The sequence below is a fragment of the Zingiber officinale genome, chromosome 7B (genome assembly GCF_018446385.1).
Source record: "Zingiber officinale cultivar Zhangliang chromosome 7B, Zo_v1.1, whole genome shotgun sequence".
NCBI classification, from domain to species: domain Eukaryota; kingdom Viridiplantae; phylum Streptophyta; class Magnoliopsida; order Zingiberales; family Zingiberaceae; genus Zingiber; species Zingiber officinale.
Window position 1 is genome coordinate 78653289 of NC_055999.1, and position 18281 is coordinate 78671569.

The 18281-nt window shown below is 35.3% G+C and overlaps 1 pseudogene; it reads left to right on the forward strand.

Annotated features, from left to right (window-relative positions):
- The first annotated feature begins 564 nt into the window (after window positions 1-564).
- LOC122007666 lies at window positions 565-707 on the forward strand (annotated as a pseudogene).
- Window positions 708-18281: the final 17574 nt, after the last annotated feature.

Below are 18281 nucleotides of genomic sequence, written 5' to 3' on the forward strand. Positions count from 1 at the left end.
AAATAATTTTTTGTTTGAACTTTTTAATATATTTCTTTGCAATAACTAACTCCTTTTCTATGGTACCTGATAAAGTTTCTAATTAGTTTTACATTTTAAAATTTATTATTATTATTATTATTATCATTATCATCATCTTACTATTTTATTAATAATATGTCCCCTTTACTAACTAACTTTAGTGAAGTTCAAAATAAAATTATGTTAATATCCTTTTTTCTTTTCACACCGAAAATAATTTTAAGGTTTATTAATAATTTCTACAAACACATTAATCAGGGATCCAGAGTTTGAGACTCAGCTACGGTGTATTATTAGAAAATTTTCTCATTAATCAATCAGTGATCTAGAGTTCGAACTCAAATGTTGCGTATTATTAGGAATTTTTTTTATTAATCAATCAGAGATCTATAGTTTGAGACTCAGCTATGACGTATTATTGAGAATTTTTCTCATTAATCAATTAGAAATCTAAAGTTCTCTTTAGTCACGCATCTTAGAATTGACAACACTACGAGTAGAAAAACTTCTATAAATACCTTTGGTCTGCGATGTTAAAAAAACATATTTTTCTTGACTTTTTTGCTAAAATCAAGTATAATATTAAATTATTTTTTTTATAAGGGGATCCATTATAGTAGCTTGCTACTGGGATTCTTGAGTGTCATACTAGCATTATACTATTGCATGGGTCTGATGCACCCTTACCTAATTTATGGGCGGCCACTACAAAAAACTAATAGATTAGGGACGAAATTTAGCGACAAATAATTTTCGTCCCAAATTGGCAATAAATTTAGCAACAAAATAAAAATTCATCCCAAAATAGCAACGAACTTTGCAACCAAATAGTCTCCTCCCAGAATTAGCAACAAATAATATTTTGTCACAAATTTCATTGTAGTTTGGTAACGAAATTTAATTTTTGTTCTAAATTATGCAACAAATAAAATATTCGTTGACACTTTTGCAATGGAAGTGATATTCTGTTACAAATTAGTCACATAAACTTAATATTTTAATGAAGTCAAATCTAGGACAAATTCTAGATTCGTTCCCAAATCTGGGACGAATCTAGGATTTGTCCTAGATTCAAAAAATATTTAAAAAAGGAAAAAAGAATCAAATGCCCTAAATATGAACATATAGATGCCAGAATTTCATGAAACAAGTTTCTATGTGTTTGTACTTTTCTCTAGATTATAAAAATATTCCCATCCATAATTTTGATGACTAAGTATATTTCATGTGGTGATTTTTAACACAAATTACGTAAAATTTGTGTTAAAAAATCACTACACTCAATGTATTAGGTTAAAATTATGGATGAAGATATTTTTATGATCAGGAGAAAAATATGAACATATAGAAACTTATTTCATAAAATTCCAACATCTCTAGGTCCATATTTAGGGCTTTCAATTTATTTTTCTTATTTTTTTTATTTTTAAAATTCTGGTACGAATCCTACATTCATCCCAGATTTGGGGATGAATCCCTAGATTCGTCCTAGATTTAGCGATGAATCCAGGATTTGTTCCAGATTCAAAAAATTAAAAAAAAAAGAAAAAAAGAATAGGAAGTCCTAAATATGGACCTAAAGATGTTGGAATTTTATGAAACAAGTTTTTATATATTTATACTTTTCTCCTGATCTTAAAAATATGGGATGAATCCAGGATTCGTCCCAAAATTGAAATAATAAAAAAATAAGAAAAATAAATCGAAAGCCTTAAATATGGACCTAGAGATGTCAGAATTTAATGAAGCAAGTTTTTATATGTTCATATTTTTTTTATCATAAAAATATTCTCATCCATAATTTTGACCTAATATATTTGATGTGGTGATTTTTTAACATGAATTAGGTCAAATTATTTTTTTATCTTCTATAATGGATCTTTATACCCTTTTGTGAGTACTTATAGTTAATATTATTTTTTTTCAATCAAAGGAAAAGATGCGAGTTCCTTGGTTAATAATATGGAGAATAAAGAAAAGAAGATTGATGCAGTACCAACTAACAACTAACATAATGGAGATGTGAACACACTTCAACATGCTCCGTTCCCTACAAAAACTCTATTTGGACTATTTTGTATCTTAATTACATCCCCTCTTCATCTAAATTTCAAAATGATTAATTATTGTGGTTATTTCTAATATGTTTTATTAATTTTTATTACTATAGTAATAAAATTTAGAACAATTAAAAATATTTTTTAAAAAATAAATATGATTAAGTTTTAAGATTATTAAATGTCTGTTGAAAATTATTCATGCTTGCATAATTCATGCAAATCAAACATAAAAATAAATAACTTCCAATTGTCAATTCCTTTCTGCAACACTAATATATAATTCATGTTTTGACGTATTATTATAAAATTTTCTTATAAATCAATGATATTTAGAATTTATTATAAATTTTTATCATTAATCAATTAGAAATCAAGAATTCTTTTTAGTCCCATATCTTAAAATTGGTAACACTACGAATAAAAAAACTTTTATAAATATCTTAGGTCTGCATGTTAAAAGCATACTTTTCTTTATTTTTTTACTAAAATCAAATATAATATTAAATTAATTTTTTTTATAAAAAGGTCTATTATCACATTTGCTAATTATTATTATTTATATTTGTTCAAACTTTATCCTAAATAAATTTTTTCCTGCGAAAGATTATAAAATATGTGAATTCAAATTGGATATTTGTCGTCCTCTCAGACTATCTAGTAAGTGTTACCATTATGAGGTTTGGGGCTCGAATCTTGGTATAAAGCTAAGGTAAATATCCCCCTTATATGCTAGTCATTATTTCAAAATTAATAGTCGTCTATGATTTATCTCTTTCATATTGATCCTGAAACATATTGATAGGATATTGGGTACTAACGTATTTAGTTTTTAGCCAACAACATCATGTTCTTGATACTTGTCAAACATATGAGAGATTGGTGAATTATATTGCCAATTGCACAAGTGGAGTTAATTAGAAGTGGTTTCCAGTGCACCACTGACTGAGTCAAAATTCAGTAATGATATTGATGGGAGTCACCTTTATATCCTACCTCGCTGCTACTGGATAAGTTTTCGTTGCCTACAATATTTGTCTTGTGAAGATTAGACTCCAAAACGTGGTACGCAAGTTGTGTAAATGGAGGATGTATATATCTAATTAAAGCTACAAGAAAAGTCCAGATTAGATTCCACAACATGTAATTAATCCAAGTGTTAAACACGGCATAATTGAATTAATTAAGGCTATTAGCAATCTCCTCCTCCACATAAATCGTTATCTCTTTAAGTTGAGATTGCTTTCTGCCGTCTTAGTGCGGACGTTATATATATGTCCATGTCCTTTTTGATAATTGAATTATGATGGCCAAGTCCACTTCGTATCTTTATTACTTATACAATTGTACGTCGTCGATGGTGATTCGACGACCTCGAATCCAATCTATTTGATATTGACAGTTTGAATTGGTAAAACTTAGTATGACAACTTCAGTTTATAAATCCCATTTATATATATTCTCAATATTTTCTTTCATTTGTTAAGGCACCATTATTATTATTATTATTATTATTATTATTATTATTATTATTATTTAACTTAGTTTTATTGGTTACCAATTTAATATTGTAGATTGTCAAAATATCTTTTACACATTTTGTTCAGATAATTTTTTTTTTTCATATCTTTATTAATTATACAATTGCCGTCGATGGTGATTCGACGACCTCAAATCCAATCTATTTGACATCGACAATTTGAATTGGTAAAACTTAGTATGACAATTTCAGTTTAATCCCATTTAAATTCTCAAAATATTTTTTTTTCACTTGTTAAGGCACCATTATTATTATTATTAACTTAATTTTTTTTATCCTATCTGAAATCGAAGGATGGATCAACTTCTGTCTCATCAACTTCCGTCGGATCATCTTCTATTGACTTGTGCTAAGTCAATTGCGCAATGAGACTCGAAGTCATGTGAAGTTCATTCAAATCAACTTTTGTAATATCATGAGAGAGATTTTCCATAGTGATTTAGGGATAGAATGATAAAGTTAAAGAATTTAATAAATTCAGATATCAATTGTATGATGTCTGCATTGTAAATGGTATTCGATATCATACGAGGTCCCCCGATTCTCGCAAAACTACTCAGAATAGTGGTGTTAGCGTACTATTATCTGATGAGGGTGACACTTTGAATTTTTTTAGAGTATTTAAGGATGTTGTTCAACTATTTTACTCTTTCAGGTATAAAGTACAATTATTCTTGTGTGAATAGTTCCAATATAATCCAAAAAGAGAAATAAATGGTTGAAGAGTTTGGTCTCTTATGCATTGACATTTCAAATCAAGTTTATTATTTAAATAATATAAAGCGTGGAGATCATTGGAAGGTAGTGCAAAAGGTTTAACATCGAAAAATATACGAAGTAATTGAAGTTGATAAAGTATCTGATGAAATTAAATTTGGAAATAATTTCAATATTGAGACTAACCAAGATATTTCATCTAATAAAGCAACTTTAGTAGTTGATGAAGGCTTAGAGATATCCTAACTTTGTAGATTAGATATTGATCATCAATATTTAAATATGTCAAATGCACAAGTGGAGTTGGGTAGGGATGCTTAAAGTTTTCTTAATTAATGATAAGGATAAAGATAATGAAATTGATAGTGACACAGATGATCAATTATCTCTTTCAGATGATGATAACGATTAATTTTTATTTACATGGTATGAGTTATTTTTCTTCATTTTAAATTCATTTATATAAGATAAAATTTCATTACGTGTAGATACATATATATGTTGATGCATATTTGTTGATCTATGTATGATGAGTATGCAATAGTCATGTTGCCCAAGAGGATTAAGCATCTACCTATTCAACAAATACCTGATAATGAGAGTTCTCGTAGTGGTTAGTTTTTTGTATTTACATTACAAAAGTTTTATTTAGTCAGCTATTTATTTATTTCATTTGTTAATTATTAACACTTTTGCATTTATAGGCCTACCGCTACGTAGGGAGACACGTGTCACACATTTCGATCAACTACGACGTCAGATCAATGAATGGGGCAAATTATCAGTTGCTTTTCATTAGAGCGATAGACACACAATTGGCCCAAACATAACTTCATTTATGACCGAGTTAGATCTTTCAGTGAAGGAATTTGCTAAGCTAAGAGTTGGAAGCATGTCCCTGCAGATAATAAAAAAATGATATACGATCGATTATTAGTAAGTATAAGTAATTCAATATATTTATAACCACTACTCCTTTATTACTAATCATATACAAAATAGAAGTATCTACACAAGTTAATTATTTTAAGGGTGCTATACACCAGTCCTCCGAGAGTAAAGAGGATGCAATAAGAGCTTTTGAAGCACATTTTGATAAAAATCTAGCACTTACCTCCTTTACATCAAGAGGAAAAGAAAGTTTATGTGCATCCTCAAATATATTATCAAGTTCAAACTCAGAGAGAAAACTATCAAAGGCTAAAAAATTTAGAAAATTGAAAGATGTATTAAAAGAAATAAAGCATCAGTTAGATTCTCTACAAATTAGTGATGAAAAATAGATATGGTATTTAAAGTTGTAGTGTTTATAGGTTTTCTAGCTTTAAATCTTTCACGAAGTATCAATTCTTGAACAAATTAATTATGAATAATAAATATTTATATTTATCTTGTTATCATTTTTTATATCCAGTATTATAGTTCGCATGTTTGATACATGTTAATATATTATGATTCAAGTTGTATTTCACTTTCTTTCACGTTGTAGCAACTACCCAATAGTAGCTGCTGCAACGTGAAAGCGAAATTATATTATGCAATTACCTTTTTGCCCTCATGGTTTTGGCCAAAGTGATAACCCCTAAACCAAGCGTGCGAGCAAACATTTTGAAACATTCTCATTGGAAGTAGCTCAGTGCTTGATGGTGTCTTCATCTATCAACGTCACCACAATGACTCTTTTTCTCCTCCAAAGCTTCACCTTCATCGTCAGTATTTCATTGGGGGTTTAGCATTTTGATTCTTCTTCTCTTGTTTAGGGTTTTGAATTTTTAGGATTTGGTTCTTCTTCTAGATGCTACAATGATGTTGACTGATTATAGCTTTTCGCTTTGAAGATATACTTTCAGGGAATAGGGGTTTTAAAAAAAAGGTTGTAATATTGTAGTGGCTACTTGACAGTAGGTGCTACAACATAGTTAAGCCCTTATGACTGCTACAACGTGGTTAAATCCTACTTATCGCCATGTTGTAGCAGCTATTTGATTGTAACTACTACAATGTGAATCTCATGTTGTAACAGCTACTAATCACATTGTAGCAGCTAGCCAGCTACTAGATATTGTAATGTATCATATTATGATTGAAAAATAACATTGTAATATATCATATTTTGGTTGAAAACTAATATTGTAATGAAGCCAAATAATTATCACTAAGATATGGTGTATTTGTTTCATAGAGTTAAATGGCGAGCGAGAGAGTTTCTACTTCCCGTGCATATCATAAGAAAGTGCATTAGAAAATAATTACCCTCACTTCAAGGCTTTTTTTATCATCACTAGACATAAATGACCGACTGATGGAGTTGATAAATGGAAGACATTTGTTTGGGCTATAGCCATGCCTGAAATTGCAAATATACAAAATACATTTGACAATTGAGACATTGAAGAGAAATGTTTTATCTTTCAAAATAAGGAAATTAGCTTCATAAGGAAAGATGTTTCTTTGATTTTAGGACTCCTAGACAAAGGTGACGAAATTAATTTGTAGCAGATGTAGCTGCCACCCTACTCTTTTTTCAACACTTCAATAATATGGAGTGTTTACAGAAGGAACTAGAGAATAAGATGATCAACCTCAGCCAACAACCTTCATCTGTTGAATCTGATATTCTCTTTTGCCAATTTTTAATATTGTATTTTTTGTTTGTGTATTATTTACTACTACTAGTAGTATATCTAGATTACCAGTACAATCACTAATTGATTATATAGATGATTTTAAGAATTTAGGTAGGTATAATTGATGTAAGTTTGTATATGACTATATGAGCCCATAGCTGGAGGTCATTGGTATGATGCTTTCACAGAGGCTGAAGTCATAGGGCCTTTAAGGAAATCAAACTCCCATGCTCAAAGGATTTGCATATCTCCTCACTGCAAGTTCTTATATTTGAGGATAGATTCATATATTTTATGCATAAATATTTTAATTTAACCATTCTTATTGTATTGCATGTGTGGATGTTTGAACATGTCAGAATAATGAAGTCTTATAGACAACATGCCCTTCGAAGAATATGCAGATGGAAGTGGTCAGACTCCCGTGTGGAGACAATAAAGTATAGGATTGTAGAGCTACTTGTAGCCCAAATAATTGTTGATTTAAGTCTATCAGATCTAAAGAATATTTGCTCTCAAATGATTCCCTAGCAGATATTATAGAGCATATCTATCAAGAAATTACTGAGGGGTTTATAGAACTAGTTTTTGAGGAAATTCCTGAACAAGTTCCTGAGCAATTTCCTAAATAGCAAGCGGAAGCTCAGGAATATATTGTAGAATATGTTTAGGAGAAAGAGTCTTGTACATTTTGTTAAGCAAGGGAGTACAAAAATATTCATTTAGAGTCTCTAGTTGAGGCCAAGGTCCAACTCATTGTTGTGATGGAGATCCAATTAGTGAGTTAATTGATGAGCTTAAAAATAGTGCCAGTGATTCATAAATAATAATTGCTACCTGTTGATACGGTCTGACCTGGCTGTTGTTTTGATGTTGACACTGATTTAAGTTTGTATCAGATATTAATTAAACTCAGATTGATTACTGATCAATGTTGATCAGGTGGAAGGGAAAAGTCCAAGTATGGAAACTTGGCACGCGAAGTCGGAGAGGGCTCGGTAGCTCGTTCTCCGGACTAGGTCAGAGAGGGCTCGGTAGCTCGTTCTCTGGACCGGACGAAGTCGGAGAGGGCTCGGTAGCTCGTTCTCCGGACTAGGTCAGAGAGGGCTCAGTAGCTCATTCTCTAGACCAGAAAGGTTTTAGGGTTTAGGGCTGGGAAGCGCCAAACCTACCTTACATAGGCATTGGATCGGTCTGTTGACCGAACCAGTGATACTGTGGATATTTGATCGGTCAACAGACCGATCCGGTGATACTATGGTTATCTGATCGGTCTGGTGACCGATCAGTAACCAAACAGTAGTTCACTGTAAGTTATCTGATCGGTCTGTAGACCGATCAGGAAGCGATGGGATTCAGAGGACAATAGGGGATCGGTCTGTGGACCGATCCACCTATAGGCTGATCGGTTCACAGACCGATCAGGATATGTCCTGATCGGTCCAGAGGGCTATGGATCGGTCTGCTGACCGATCCACAACACTGTCTGTTTCTCTGCAACTTCTGATTCGTCTGATTTAACCATCTGGTGTGAGCTTTTTACGTTGCAGGTTGCAGGTATCATGTCGGTGATTAAGTTCAAATTAAGGTCTATCAGAGGAATAAGACAAAGTGGTTTTTCTACTGTGTTTGGCTGCAAATGGTGCAATTGGAGCATCAACGGTTACTGGCGATCTGGCTGTGTTCTGGTTGCAATCAACTTGACTCTAGAGAACCAGATGAGGAGGAAAAGTGATTGACGACGCCTGAGTTAGCAGCAGCGATTCGGTGCAGGTTGCAGTGATTCGATACAGGCAAACGCAATGGAAAAGGCAGAGGCATAAGAAGAAGGAGTATGAGATGTTCGAAATAACAAACCAAAAAAAAAAAGAGGAAATCTCTTGGTCGATCAAGCAAGAGTGCTGTGTGTTTTTGAGCTCTTGGCTAAGGAACTTCTTCTGTTTTGCGCTCTGCTTTCATCGTGGCTGTAAGCTTATTTCTCATTCCATTTAGCCACTAATCCCTGTAAGTCTTGTGCTTCATTTAAATATTTTCTGTGACTTTGTGGAGAGGTTACTCCACCGAGAAGGAGAAATTCTTAGCCGGAATCTATCCGGGGTGTGATCTACCGAAAGATCAAGGGATCGTCCACCTTACGAACACGCCGAGGAGTAGGGGCAAGTTATCCCCGAACCTCGTACATACTTGTGTTAGTTGTGGGTTGTTTCTTTTCCTTGTATTAGTCTTTCTTTTGCATATTTCCGCTGTGCTAACAAACTTTTGTGAGAAGATTGTTTAAGTTTTAGAGGAGACTATTCACACCCCCCTCTCTAGCCATCGGAAGGTCCTAACAAGTGGTATCAGAGCTTGGTGCTCTTCATCCGGATTAACAACCTAAAGAGCAAGAAGATGGCTATGAAGGAAGGGTTTAGCACCAATCATCCACCCTACTTTGACGGAGCGGACTTTCAATATTGGAAGAGCCGCTGGAATATTGTCTCAAGACCGACATCTCCATGTGGTTCTCTATCAAGGAAGGGTTTACACCTCCGAAGGACGAAGAAGGTAAGGAACTTGACTCATCAAGGTGGTCCACCGAGCAAACTCGCAAAGGACAAGCCGATGCCAAGGCGGTGGTCACTCTACAATGTGGGATAGCCAAGGATCAACTCGTCAAGGTAGGTCCATTCACGAGCGCAAAAGATTTGTGGAACAAGCTCATCGAGCTCCAAGAAGGAACCCGAGACTCTCGGATCGCCAAGAGAGACTTGTTCCTAAACCAACTACAAAACCTCACCATGAAGGAGAACGAGACGGTAAGTGAACTACACGGAAGGTTCAAAGAAATCATCAATGGTCTTCATTCCGTAGATGAACGCGTAGAGAATCGCGATCTTGTAAGGTATGCTCTCAAAGCATTTCCGAGGAATGCCTTGTGGTCATCGATGGTAGATGCCTACAAGGTCTCCAAGGACCTTTCAATTGTTAAATTAGATGAATTCTTTTGTGAAATGGAACTTCATGAACTTGCTAACAAGGGTCAAAAAGAGAAAGGTATTGCCTTAGTTGCAGGAGAAAAGAGCAAGGATGGAAGAAGGAAGAAGGAAAAGAAGAAGGAAAAAGAGATTCCTTCATCCTCATCCTCCTCCGAGTTCGATGATGAAGGTGGATCATCATCAAGCGAGATGGCCAACTTTGTAAGGAGAATCATGAGAAGAAGCCGGAGATACAAAGGGAAAGGTAAACCCATCGATCAAAATGTTGATAAAACTAATGTTACTTGTTATGAGTGTAGCAAGAAAGGACACTATCGGAGCGAGTGTCCAAAACTCAAGAAGAAGGAGGAAAGGGCCAAGAAGAAGAAAGCTCTCAAGGCTACTTGGGATGAATCATCCTCAAGCTCATCGGAGGAAGAGAAGAAGGAGAAAAGCATACGTCAATTAGCGTTCATGGCAAGGGAGGAACCGAATTCCGGGAGTGACGGTGACACAAGTGACACCTCAACCGCGGCTTCATCATCTTCGGATGATGAAGAGGCATTTGCCAAGGGGGAGCATCTATCAACTTGGTTTGTTGATAGTGGATGCTCCAAGCACATGACCGGGGACAAGTCACTCTTCACTACCCTTCAAAACAAAAATAGAGGTAATGTGTCTTTTGGTAATAATGGTAGCCTTAAGGTTATAGGAGTTGGAGATATTCATATATCCGAATGTCTCCATATCAAGAATGTCATTCTAGTCAAGGGGATGACCTTTAATCTCCTAAGTGTCAGCCAATTGTGTGATACGGGTTACACAATTGAGTTTCATCCAAGTCAATGCCTGGTCAAACACGTTGACACACTTGACACGGTACTAGTAGGCACAAGGGTAGATAACATTTATCAAGTATCTTTTAAAAGTGCTACTAATGCCTCTGCTAAGTGTTTCATGTCAAAAGAAGAAGAATCATGGCTTTGGCATAGGAGGTTGGCCCATGTGAACATGAAGAATATTCGAAAGCTGGCCAACAAAGGATTAGTGCGAGGCCTACCAAGCATCAAGTACCAAAAGATAAAATTATGTGATGCATGTCAAAAGGGTAAGCAAACAAAAGCGTCTCATAAAGGTAAAAGCGCTGTAAGTACCTCTACTGCTTTAGATTTATTGCATATGGACTTATTTGATTGTAGTAATGTCATTTCATTGAATGGAAGTAGATATTGCTTAGTGATCATTGATGACTTTACTAGATATACATGGACTTTCTTTTTGAAAAATAAGGATCAAACCATAGATATTTTTGTTTCCTTTTGTAGAAGAACTGAAAATGAAAAATCAACAACAATTAAAACAATTAGAAGTGATCATGGTGGAGAATTTCAAAATCATAGATTTTTAGAATTTTGTCAAGAAAAAGGATATAGGCATGAGTTCTCTACTCCAAGGGCCCCACAATAAAATGGGGTTGTGGAGAGAAAGAATCGAGTCTTGCAAGAAGCTGCAAGAAGCATGCTCAATGAGTACTCACTACCGAGCTACTTATGGGCTGAAGCTGTAAATACAGCTTGCTATGTGCAAAACCGATTCTTGATACCTAGGTTTTTAGGAAAGACTCCCCATGAACTTTGGTTTGGAAAACCCCGAGAAGACGGATTTAGTGCCTGAATATGCAATAGAAAAAAAAATAAAAGGATAAATAAAGTTGGATGGAAATAATTTATATGCTTTAAAGAAGGACATACATACATATGGTAAATGGAAGAAAGAAGCACAAGTTCAAAGTAAAAAAGGAAAGAGCACATGACGAAGTTAAGACTAGATGTAAGTCAAAGATTTCACTTGTTAAAGAATAGACTGGGCCAAATTGGGTTGTCACAAACTTCATGGAAAGTCATAATCATCCACTCTCTACTCCTTCAACAGTGTATTTGCTATGCTCACATTGTATTCTTTCTGTAGACAAGAAAGAATTAACTCAATAGTTTTCAGAGATGAATGCTCTAACTTGTCAACAAATTCTACTTTTGGAGATGGAGTATGGAGGGCCTGAACATCTAGGTTGCACTAAAAGAGATATTAGAAACTTTGAGAAAAATATATGGGATGAACAAAAGGGTACTGATGTTAAAACACTGATCGAGTTATTTACAACTGATAAAAAAAAGAGAATTTAGCTTTTTTCTTTAATTATGAGATTGATTTAACTGACAGATTCACTAGACATTTTTGGGTGGATCATATATTATGGAGGGCATATAGTGTCTTTGTTAATGTAATTATATTTGATATGACATATAACACCAACAAATATGGACTAATTTTTGCACCCTTTGTATGAGTTAATCATCATCATCAAACCATTGTGTTTGGTTGTGGTTTTCTAACTGATGAAAAAACTAAGTTCTTTATTTGGTTGCTTAAGAAGTTCATAGAAGGCATGCTTAAAGTTCCACCAACCATGATCATCACTGCTTAAGATCTAGCTTTGACTAATGCCATTGCACAAGTTTTCTCTTAAACATTGCATCGATATTATTTGTGGCACATACTCAATAAATTTTTAGATAAATTACCCCCTTTGACTTTTCACAACTACTAACAAACCATAAAGGATCTCATTGTGAACTCCTTAACTCCCGATGAATTTGAGAAGTCATGAGAAGACGTTATCAAGTGTTCTAGCTTGGAGAAAAATGACTGGTTATCATTGATGTATGAATTAAGATAAAGGTGGGGCCTATTATATTTTATCCATATATTTTGTGCTGAAATGTCAAGTAGTTAGTGATCTGAAAGCCCACATTCATTTTTCAAGAAGTATGTCTCAAATAAGAATTCATTGATGAATTTTATCACCCGTTTCAATAGGGCATTGCGACACCAAAAACATAATAAGTTAGTTGCTAACCATATTGATATAAATGAGCATATGAAGATTAAGACCAATTAGCCTATGGAAACTCAAATGGTTAAATTAAATACAAAAAAGAAATGGTTAGATTTTTAAAGTGAAATGAGTGTGAGTCATCATTATTATGTACAATAAGCATCTATAGGAGTTGAAATAGTGGTTTTTCATGTCATGAATTTCAAAATTATTCTTTCTCAAAACCAAGGGTTCTCATGCATGACAAACAGATGGAGTACATTGTAAGTACCCAGTGGTAGTTTTGATGTAGTCAACCAAGTTAAGTTAGGTCCTGTGTATTTGATCCTTGTGTCTATGTATGCAAAAGCTTAGGAACACAAGTAGTCGAGCATAAGATGTAACTAGCAAGAAGGATGACATGGAAAAAGGAGCCGATAGGCTCGATGCATCTGAGGAATGAGAAGTTACGGAAGAGTACACTAGTGAATGAGAAGGACGTGCACAGCGTTCGAGAGACGAGAAGCCGGGGAGAAAGCCTACTCGAGGAGAAGGTCAGAGTTGGATTTAGGTTAGCTCAACTCAGGTTAATCAGGGCATCACCCCCGTATAGAGATCAGCTAAGGAGCTGATTTGCCCTATGGAAGGCACTTTCGATGAGTAGTGCGAAGGCACCTTCCAGCTTATGGAAGGTGCCTTCCCTAGCCATTACCTGAGGATAAAGTTTTATCCTAGGTGGATAAAATCTATCCGATAGAAGGTTCCTTAGGCCACTTTGAAGGCACCTTCAAGTTGTGGATAATATTTTCCAGGGGCTATAAAAAGACCCCTGAACCTAGGAAATATTGAACAACTTCTGTATTAACTTTCCTAGTCATTTCTGAGTTATCAACGTGTGTAAAAGGCTTCTCCACCTTCAAAGAAGGAGATCTTCTAGTGCTTTTCAACGCCTTGGATTAACAACCACCTAGGTTGTAACATAGTAAAACTCTGGTCTTTTACCTACTCTTTTTAAGTTGTTATGTCTTTTTATTATTATTATTTTAATTGTGGTACTAATCAAATCAAAATAATGAGAAAGGGGTTATTTTTTGTAAGTAATTCACCCCCTCTTGCCAGCTTAAAAAGGTAAATCAGATCCAGACTCTGAAGAATCAATCGACGAAGATGAAGCAACATTATTGGTAAGAAAATTTAGTAAGTTTATTAAATCTAATAAATTTAATAAGTTATAGGCGAAAAAATACTTTGGGAGCAAAAGGAAAGTTTAATGCTACAATTGTCAAGAAGAAGGGAACATTAAAGACGACTGCCCTAAACTAAAGAAGAAAGAGAAAGATACGGCCAATAGATCAACAAAATTGAAGCACAAAAACTTGAAAGCTACGTGGGATGAATCCCCATTCTTCGAGTTAGAGATCGAAGCTTACACCAGACTAGCAATAATGGCAGACCACTAGAGGGATGTCGAAAGTTCCTCAGAGATAAGCATTAACAAAAGGGGAGGATCTTCAAAGGAAAGATGCGATGAAGGGAGAGCATCAGAACACGAGGTAAGTGAGATACATGCACTATCTCTCAAGTAATCTTTTGAATTTATCAAGATATTATCTAAAAATATAGTACAACTAGAAAAAGATAATGCTAGCTTAAAATTAAACTTAAAAAATTCATGCCCATTAGATATGTTTGATAATTTAAAAATAGAAAATAATAAATTAAAGAACAAATAAAATCTTTGAAAAATGACTGTGCATGTTCAATTTCAAAAGATTTATGAAATTTAAATTGTAGAAATTACAGATGACCCAATTGGTATATCAGGAACCATAGGAGTCAAATTAAAAAATTTCTAAAAATTATATTTTACAAAAAATTCTTGATCAATCTAGTAGGAAATAACCTATATTGAATTCCCAAATCATACCTAGTATAAATTAAAATTAATCTTATGCATGCTTTGAATTTTTAATGTGTTTCATCTCACACATTATTTAAACAAATTAGTTAAAATGCCCACTATTTGTTTACAAGTTGAAAATGTTTTCTTTGCTACCTAATGATTTAATCTACAAATAGAATTTTTTTTTTTGAATTTTTTTATTAAATTATTTTCTATAATTTTTTTTAACAAAAATGGTATTTTGCAAATTTAAAATACTTTGGAAACTTAATTTTGAAAACTTTATTTTTCTATGATAAAATGCGAGGTTTTCTATCATAATATTTTTTTAAAATATTTTTTGAATTTTATCTGAATTATTACGAATTATTTTCAATTTTTAATATTAAAAATTAAGGTAAATAGAAATTGGAAATTTTAATTTTTCTAGTATTAAACTATCTATTTTACATATCCAGGATAATTAGCAGAATTTCTAGATGTAAAAATATATTTTTAAACTATCTAAATTATTCTACTTAAGTGTAACAAATTTTTTTAGGAATTTTCAAAATCAAAAATTAACTTTTAAATTATTTTTGTTAAATAGAAGATTAATTAACAAAAATAGAATAATTTTGAAAATTATTTCTGAACAATATTAGCTTATTGATAATTTTAGTTTTGTACACCTAGAAAAATATTTCAAATTTTTCTAAGACTTTATCTTATTCTTCCTAATTTTTTTGATGTTATCAAAGGGGGAGAGATAAGTACAAGTTAAAAGGGAATAAGAACATTTTTTTTAATGTTATAATTTTATTAACCTGCTTAATTAATTGTAATATTTTATTGTAATTGTAACTTCTTTACATAATCATGTTATTACTTTTTGTTTTTCCCTAACTTTAAAATATTACAGGAATACCAGCAAGAATACCGACTTCGATCGACTCCGAAAAAATTGAAAATCACCACGAAAAGAAAGCTTAACTGGTGGTTGCACCAAATTGAAGGGACCCCGCTCTGATACCAATTGTTGGATTGAGAAACGCTAGAGGGGGGGTGAATAGCGCTCGTGGCTTTCATTTTATTTCGTATTCGGAAATTCGACGAGTAATGCAGCGGAAATAAGAAAACACACAGAAAGACCCAAATAGTTACTTGGTTCGGAGTCTTGGGCGACTCCTACTCCAAGGCCCGCGATCGTTGATCGCTTTCGGTGGGCAACAACTATAATATCACAAAGAGTACAAGTGTGAAATAAGTATAGCAGAAATTTAAACAATACCGACAACAGAATTACAGAAATAGAAGCTCCGGGTCGTCGGGGACTTGCTATAGCACTTCTGGGTCGTCTCTTGAGCATCAAACAGTTGAATGATCATTTAGGAATTGTTGTTTTAAGCTGCTGGTCGAATACACCTTATAAAGGCTGTTGAAGGCGCCTCAAAGCCCCTTGAAGGTGCCTCCACAATGCAGAGTCAGCCACACTAATGAGCGCTGAAGTTGTCGTCGCTTATCCACTTGAAGGCGCCTTAAAGCCCCTTGAAGGCACCTTCAAGCCTGTCCGAGGTGCCTCAAGCTTCCATGAGGGCGCCTCCAGTCTTGCCGCGCGCACATCTTCTCCTTTGCACCTGAGGCGCATCCAAGCTCCATGAGGGCGACTTGGGTACTGTTCACTCGAGGCAAACTTTGCCTTTTAGTCCCTGCAAAGTATGTTAGTCCACAAAATACTAACATATCTTGCAAGACAAAGTTAGCACATAATAAACATAGTAACAGAAATGTTTTGACAGTATCCGGACTGTCCGGTTCTGATTTCAGATTTCTGACCGGAAATCGTAGGTCGAACCGCCGCCTACTGTTCCTTCCGCGGGGAATAAGTCCTCACCTACTCCACTCAGGAGAGCATACCTGATGCCAGTCCGGTCCTCTAGACCAACTAGACTTTTCTCCTAGGGTTACCACCCTCTAGGACCTAGGGTTACCACCCCCTAGGATTTTTCGCCACCTAGGGTTACCTTCCCCTAGGACCTAAGGTTACCCCCCTTAGGATTTCCACCACCTAGGGTTATCACTCTCTAGGATCTAAGGTTGGCATCCCTTAGGGTTTCCCTCCACCTAGGGTTACCAACCCTAGGACCTAGGGTTACCAACCCTAGGACCTAGGGTTATCACCCCCTAGGGTTTTCCATCTGCCTAACCGCAGGTAGGGCTTTTGCCTAAGTAACCTTAGCACTTTATTGCAATCTTATTCACACATATCAGATCACAAAACAACTTAACTTGAACCTTTGTCATAATCAAAACATCGCTTTGATCGTCAGATGCTTCCCGCACCAACAAGACGTTGTTGTTCTCAGCTCTGGTGGAGGCCTTCTTTTATAGAAGTGCTTCGGGCACTCGGATCCCTTCCGGGTGCCTGAACCGTGACGTAGGTCCGGCCAATCATCGCGCACCTCATTGCGACAGGATAGAATTTTGCCTTCCTGGTGCCAGGATCGATTCCGGGCACCCGGACTGACTCCGGGCACCTGGATCCCTTCCGGGCGCTCGGACCACCATCTTCCAGAAAGTCCTCCTACAAGAAAGTGTTAGTCCGATGCAAAATAGAAGCTAAACTACCCTACAAAATAGAAGTTAGCACAATTATAGTAAAAGAATAGTAATTAGATTTCATCTCACCGAGATCGGAATCTAGTCACGATATCAACTTAGATTTCCGAAATAGTTCTAAGTTGGATCGACGCCTACTGTTCCCTCAAACGAGGAACGTGTCCTCACCAAATCACTCCCCTCTAGTGACTTACCTTAACTTACCTGCTAAACGTTCGGTCAGCCTGTCAACACGTCTAGACTTAGTGCCAGCTATCAGGTCAGCCCATCGACCTTGCTGGAGTTCGTGTCAGCTATCATGTCAGCCCGTCGACCTAGCTGGACTTCGTGCCAGTTATCATGTCAGCCCGTTGACCTAGTTAGACTTCGTGCCAGTTATCAGGTCGGCCCGTCGACCTAGCTGGACTTCGTGTCAATTATCCGGTCAGCCCGTTGACCTAGCTGGACTTCTCCTACACACTCAATCAAGATGTTAGATCACAACGAAACTAACTTAACCTACTTTGCCATTTATCAAAATCTGAGTTAGAACGTCAGTGCTAACCCCACCAACATCCTCGTCACAGCTCATCTGCCTCATCAAGACGCAAGTCAGATGGTGTTGGATCGTGAGAGTCGATAGAGGGGGGGGGTGAATATCGATTTAAAAAAATCGAGAGTACGCAGCGGAAAAGACGAAATCAAAACAATGCTAACACAAGAACCTTTTACTTGGTTTAGAGCCTTTGGCGACTCCTACTCTAAGGGCCGCACACAAGAGTGCTTTCGATGGGCAATTCACTAGCAATTCGAAAATTATTACAAACAAAGTACAGGAATGCCAATGAAAAATTAAAACAATATCGACAAAGGAAGAAACTAAAAAGAGCAGCGCGTTGTCGAAGCTTCGCAGCGTCACATGAGCACAGAAGAGCGGATTCTGAGTTGTTTTTTGGAAGCTCCACCCTTGACCCTCCTTATATAGGAGGCTCGGGGCGCCCGCAGCCCTT